The 7333-nt window shown below is 38.0% G+C and overlaps 1 non-coding gene across 1 annotated transcript; it reads right to left on the minus strand.

Annotated features, from left to right (window-relative positions):
* Positions 1–6513: 6513 nt before the first annotated feature.
* LOC115870062 lies at positions 6514–6708 on the minus strand. Its single transcript, XR_004046528.1, has one exon. It is a non-coding gene; the product is annotated as a U2 spliceosomal RNA (small nuclear RNA).
* Positions 6709–7333: the final 625 nt, after the last annotated feature.

The raw sequence follows: 7333 nt of genomic DNA on the forward strand, positions 1-7333 counted from the left end.
GAAGGCCATGAATGCAAGGATGGGTAAACAGAGCGATGACACAGGATAGAAAGTACAGAACCACATATATATAGTTTACCTGGTTTATGACAAAGGTGAAGTTGCAGTGCAGTAGTGATGAAATGATAGTCTTTAAAAAAATGGTCCCGAAACAGGTTGGTATTCATACAAAAAGAAAATTTTATCTATAGAGACAGTAACTGGATTAACAGTCTCTTGAAGTTATGAAAGAGAGGTTGGGGGGGAGGGGAAATGGGGAGGTAAAATAATGAGTACACAGAAGAAGAAAATGTTCTAAAATTGATTTTAGTGGTGATTGTACAACTCTTTCTAATATATTTGAATGATTGAACTGAACAATATGAAAATTACACATGAATAGTACTGCTTAAAAATAAAGTAAAAGTTTGCCCCTGCCTGCTCTAGTGATATAAGGAACTATACATTGAGATGTTACCCACAAGATCAGGGGTTTAAAGCCACCAGCTGCTCCACAGGAGAAAGATGAGGCTTTCTGCTCCAGTAAAGATATAAAGTCCCAACCCCCCAGGGGCAGTTCTATCTGTCCTATGCGGCCGCTATGAGTCTGAATTAACCCAAGGGCAGTGAGTTTGGTTTGGTTTTGGTGTTATCCCATACATGCATATCAATTGCAGACGGATTCGATCTAAATAGAAATAAAGCTTCAAAAGACAGCATTGGAGACTAGTGGAACCCTTGGACTACGGCAATTGGTCAGCCTTCATTCTGGATGGACTCACCTCTTCCCCTCTGTGGGTTAATTTTCAGGTTCTAAGGGAAATAATAACACTAGTGAGGTGTGTACACTTTAGAACAAGCAGCCATTTGAGGTTAAAGGGGCAGTATTTGACTAAGGACAAATTTAGAAGGATTAGGAGAGAAGGAGAGGTGGAGGCAGTGAACACAGGAAGGAGGTGAGGCGAGTGGTGTTGCAATAAAGGAGAGGAAACAAAATGCGCATCAATTGTTGAATGTAAAACTGATGATCTGATCTGTAAACCTTTATCTAATTCACAATAAAAAGCTCAAGAAAGAAAGAGAGCACAGGGGAATATATAAACTAGCAACAGATAAATATGTATTAAACGGGACCAAAAGAGTATGCTTCAGTTAGATTAAAATTTAGCACCCTACCTAACATTTGGTCTCCTTTATGATCCATTTTAATTTGTTCTAGTTTTTAATATCTCCAGCTTTCTTTTAGATTAAGGTTTTTGTTTTACTTTTTATTCTTGTTACTTTTCTGTTTGTTTTTTTAATGTTTTTCTGTATATGAAATCCAGGATGGGTAAATCTATAGAGATAGTATCTGGATTAATGGTTCTTTGGGGGTGTGGCAGGGAAAGTTGGGGGTGGGGTGGGAGGAATGGGGAGCTAATAACACAAGAATGAAGAAAATATTCTAAAATTGATTGTGCTGATGACTGTCCAATTCATCTTGATGTGATTGAACTATTGAATTGTATGACATGTGAATTACATGCCAATAAAACTGTTGAGAAATAAAAGCATAAACTAGATCTGGATAATCAAAGATACAATTAGGAAAATGAAAAGACAATCACTAGAGTGGGTGAAAAGAGTAACAATATATTTGTATGTGACCACTGACTTAACAATCCCTAACTATGTAAAGAAACTCCTACAAATTAATAAAAAAGGAAAAATGAACAAAAGACTGAGACATTCATAACGACTAAGATATAAGCAATCTTATTTATTCTTCAGGGAAATACTATTTAAAATCACAATGAGGTATACATAGCCATCAGATTTAAAGGAATAAATACCAAGTATTAGTGAGGATGTGGATCAATGAAACTCACATCCTGCTGGAGGGAGTGCAATGGGCATAACCAGTCTGGGAAACTGGCAATGTCCACTAAAGCTGAACATATTGGTACATTTCTTGACCTATTAATTCCACTTTTATAATCACATCCAAAGAAATGCATGCAGAAATTGATTCTAGCTCTCTTACAATAGCTTTAACTTAGAAATCATGCTCATGTGCATCATTAGTCAAATGAATAGTAAGTTGTTAACTACAACAGTGAAAACAACATGGCGATTCTCTGAAAATATTATAAGTTAAATTAGTGAGAATATTCATTTTAATTTTTAAAAAAGGCAAATGTAATCTACGAGATTAAATTCCAGAATAGTGGTTATCAGTGTGGGAGAACAACTAGGAGGGGGGTGGATGGATTTCTGGGAGTAACATTTAGAGTTCCAGTTCTTGACCAAGAACTTGCTTCTTCTTTTTTTTTTTTATAATTTTATTGGGGGCTCATACAATTCTTATCACAATCCATCCATCCATCCATTGTGTCAATCACATATGTACATTTGTTGCCATCATCATTCTCAAAACATTTGCTTTCTACTTGAGCCCTTGGTATCAGCTGCTCATTTCCCCCACTCCTTCCCCACTCCCCCTGCTCTCGTGAACCCTTCAGAATTCATAAATTATTATTTTCTCATAAGTTACACTGTCCAACGTCTACCCCCACCCTCTTCTCTGCTGTCCATCCCCCAGAGAGGAGGCTATACGTAGATTCTTGTAATTTGTTCCCCTTTTCTACCCCACATTCCCTCCACCCTCCAGGCATTGCCACTCTCACCACTAGGAGTCATCAGTCCTGGATTCCCTGTCTTTTCAGTTGCTATCTGTACCAGTGTACATCCTCTGGTCTAGTCAGATTTGTAAGGTAGAATTGGGATCATGATAGTGGGGGGGGGGGGGGGGGGGGAGGAAGCATTTAAGAACTAGAGGGGACAAAGTTTGACAACTTTTTAGACATAACCAAATACCTTGAGGGCAGGAGTCTCTAGGCCTTGGAGGTTAGGACTCTAGTCCTGGGGGCACCAGTGTCAATGAGCATAACACAGTTCACAATGTTCTATGTTCCAATCTGATAAGCAGTGACTGGGTTCTTAACAGCTCATGAGCAACCATCTACAGTGTACCTGGTTGATGCTCCCCATTCAAATGAAAGAGGAGTGACAAAAATCAAGACACTTAGAAAAAATTAGTCCAGTGGACCATGTAAACACCACAACCCTGAGACCAGAAGGACTAGATGGTGCCTGGATACCACTACCAACTTCGCTGAAAAGGATTATGCTAATAGGTCCTAGACAGAGTGGGAGAAAAATGTAGTGTAGGTCTCAAAATCATGAAGAGAGTAGGCTTTATTGGTTGGATAGAGACTGGAGAACCCCAAGACAGTAGCCCTGACCTGTTGGGTCTGGAACTGAACTCATATCCACACGTGAAAACATCAAAAGGGCAGAATTACCTAAGGTAAATTTAGAGGGTTAAAAAAGAAAAATGGATTTGTATTATATTATTTACCATCTTTGGATCACCCAGGCTGTATGCTGCTTCCATGTGGACTTAGTTGACACTTCACTTAGATGGCTGCTTGTTTGAAGACATCACTTCTACCGCTATTGAGTCAATACACTCATAAAAATGCTATAGGACAGGGTAGGGTTTTCCCTGTGAGTCTCTGAGACTACAAATTTTCACAGGACCAGAAAGATCATTCTTCCCTCTCAGAGTTTGCTGGTGGTTTTGAACTGCTGACCTGTGGTTAGCACTCCAGTACAAAATCAGTATACATTGCTGGTATCATTAGTTTATCCAATGGTATAGAATTTAAAACACTGTTAAGAAAAGGAAATTATATAAGTATAGGCCAGCTATGAACAACAGTATATGAATTATGGACTGTACAGGGTCAACTCGTGGATTAAGCCTCCAGTAATTCCCCTCTGATGAGGGATGGGAAAAGTTTTGTTATTAGGCAGAGAGCATTATAAAGCCAATGCTTTACAATGGGGCAGATGTAGTTAAGTTAAAATGTAATATCATATAATCTGATCTCCATTTTGACCCATTTTAAAGTTGTTTCAGTTAAGAAAAAAACAAAGTGAAGGAAAAATACACGTGAATTTAGCCTCTGGAGAATCCCCCCTGACCCTGGACCAGGATGTCAATAGTCCTGCTCTCGTGCAGAGTGCATTGGGAAGTGGATTACTGCAGATGCAGTTAGGCTAAAATGTAGCACCTCATCATTTGATCCCCCTTTATCCATTTCAAATTTGCTTTAGCTTTTAATATTTTCTGCTTTGATCGAGGTTTTTCTTCGTTATTGTTGTTAGCTTTTTAAATTTTTTCTGTATATGAAATCCAGGATAGGTAAATCTATAGACAGTAACTGCATTAATGGTTCTTTGGATGTATGACAGGGGAGGGTGGGGGGTGGTGGATGAGCTAATGATGATGAAGACAGGAATGAAGAACATGTTCTCAAATTAATTGGTGATGATTGCATAACTCTTCTTGTTGTGATTGAATTATTGAGTTGTATGATTTGTTAATTATATGCCAATAAAACTGTTCAAAAAGAAGAAAGACAAATGGAAACAAGAAACAGGAAGGAAGTGGAATAAGGGGTTCAATTACAATTGAAGGGATTGGAATAGGTCAGTTGAATTAGGATATGTAGGAATTGTTGAATGTAAACTAATGAGCTGATCCCAAAATTTAGCCTAATTAAAAAATATATATATATGTTTTAAAGAAAGATAAACTTTAAACTCTTGCAAATTGCTATAAAGTGGCCTAGTTCTCACAGTTCTTGGTAAAGACAGCCATCTAGTGGAAACAGATCTACTGACTTAGACACTGGCAAGTAAGCCATGAATCCTCTGCACATCGCTATTTTGATCGAAGGCTTAAGAAGAACTGTGAATGCTGAATAAATATTGTGAGTTGTCTGATACAGCACTAAAAACAACATGGTGATTCTCAAATAATAATATGGTGAGCAAAATAAGTGAGAAGACTCATTTTAATTTTAAAAACAGCTAAAAGTAATCCATATAATGTATCCATATATATTACAATTAATGGGCATTCAGCATCCAGAAACTTTTTACGTTATGCCCAGGACTGGAAGTGAGGAGGTAGGAAGATAAACGATATTGGTGTTTTTTACATGATTTGTGAATAGAGTGGAGAGGGTGCTGGGATCAAATAGATACTCTTATTGCTTTGACCTGCTCAAATGTCCTGTCAAGGAGAGTTGGAAGAAGAAGACTTATAAGCTCGAAGGAAGTTTGGCAAAGTGAGTTCAAGGGCCAGTGTCTACTTGTGGTGTAGGAATTTCGTTAGTTGGTAGTTTCACCCTAATATGAGTTCCAGGATAAGAATTCCTTCAAGTTGAGGTTTAAATAACCAAAGTACTATGATCTACCACAAGCATCCAAAGACCCAGATTCTGAGAAGAAATTGTGTAAAACAGAGTCTGAATTAGGAGTTAGAAGATTTGAGTTAGAGTGGTTTCTGGTGTGTTTCTCACTTTAGTGATCAAAATTCTAGTTTCATTGTTTATAAAAATTATACAGTAATAGAAAAGAAAATTTCACACAGGTCCATCTGTAAACGTACCAGAAAGAGTCCCTGCCCAGTGCACACAAAAACCCAACTTCTGGGTACCATACAAAGTTCTGAACAAGTTACCAAGAAGAAGGCTCCTCAGAGCTGACTTCCGAATAGTTGGGGGTTTGGGTGGTCTTGTAAGGTAAGCATTCGATTAACCATCAGCTGCTCCAAGGGAGGAAGATGAGGCAGTCTGCTCCCACAAAGGTTTATTATTACCAAGCCTTGGGAACCCTCGATATAGGGTAGCTACATCAGAATCAGCTTGATGGCAGTGATTTCAGATTTACAAGGAAATGGACAGATAGGTATACATAGCTCTAGTAGAGTAACCCTGAGGATTAGTTGAATTCACATACACTTCAATTGAAAGGGCCATGCAATGTTTAATTCTCTGTGCAGGCATATAGGCAGTGTTCAGAGCTTTGTGCTCAGAAACCTAGGAAGTTTTGTTGGGTCTGTTTAATAAGATTATTATTTTGACTGAAAAGCTTTGCACATGATGTGGGGGTCTAACTTAAGTCTAGTTTGGGCAGGTTATCTTCTATGTGCAGCTGCTGGGCTCTAAATGACAACTGAACAAGAAGTCAAGTACCGCAATTACTTAGCAAAAAGAAAAAAAAAGAAAAAAGGTAGCATTAGCCCCAGATGTGTTGCATTAACACGTAGCAGTTAATATAAGAAAATCCTTTCAGCATTCTTTGTGGTGATAGGTGGTTGGATAGTCTGCTGAGCCACTAGGAGAAAAGCGGTGGCTGCACATCATGGGAACAGGGTAGGAATTAGAAGCAGCTCAGTAGATTGCTCATCGCCATCTATATGCATTGGAAAGCATGGAGAGTAGAAAGCGGGAGAAAGAATAAGACCGCCCCCACAAAATACTTGCATAAGTTAAAATTACCTTCATGGAAGATAATGTTTTGCAAGAACTCCTACAAAACCAAAAAATAACCCATTTAACTCATGGTATGTTTGCCTATGCTGGACTGAAGGAGGTAAGAGTAAGGCAATGGGTCTTGAGCAGGATGAATAAACAAAAGAGAGGAGGAGCCATACGCAGACCAATGATGAGCATGAATCGTGAATCGAAGAATATGATTAGCTCACTCTATGCATCCTCCCACCCCATACCTAAGATAAAAATCTCCCGGACTTCAAAAAGTTTGTGAAAAATGGAATTAAACTGACAAGAACAGAAACTACAGTTGATCTCAGCCAAAAGGCTAAGAAGTGATTACAAAAAAAGAGAAAGGAATTAAAGTACAGTGGAATTTTCCCATGAACTTTTTGAAGCTCCCTGATGTTTGCTTTGTATGCTATGACTAATCCCTTCAGATAAAGTTGTTCTAAATAATTTTGGGCATCACTTCTATAAAAATCTTGCTTTGAGTTTGCCTTGGAATAATAAGTTATAATAGATTATATATTTTCCCCAAACTATAATAGGAGCAGAATGAAAACTACAATGAGATATATTATACAATACTATTTATATAAATAAAAATTCTGTGGGCTCAAACTAATATATTTTACAGCAACAGTCGCAAGCAAACAAGATACTTATTCAGCTCTTTGGTAAGGAAGGAGAGGATGCACACATCTAGCCTTATTGGCTCATATGCTAATGGGGAGTGTAGGAAAAGGATTGGAAGGAAACAAGATTCCAGGCAGTGAACTAAGTGCTTCACGTGCTTTCTCTCATTTAATCTTTACAACATCCTTGGATTACTATGTCTAGTTTACAGATTAGAAAGCTGAGACCCATAGCTCCTGAGTGATTGAATTGGGATTCAAATTTTGATTAATTCAATAAATAAAAATAAAAATGCTTAGCTGTGTTAGAATCTGTTTGACTCACAC

The sequence above is a fragment of the Echinops telfairi genome, unplaced genomic scaffold (genome assembly GCF_000313985.2).
Source record: "Echinops telfairi isolate 266 unplaced genomic scaffold, ASM31398v2 ScPeMD7_70;HRSCAF=299, whole genome shotgun sequence".
Taxonomy (NCBI): domain Eukaryota; kingdom Metazoa; phylum Chordata; class Mammalia; order Afrosoricida; family Tenrecidae; genus Echinops; species Echinops telfairi.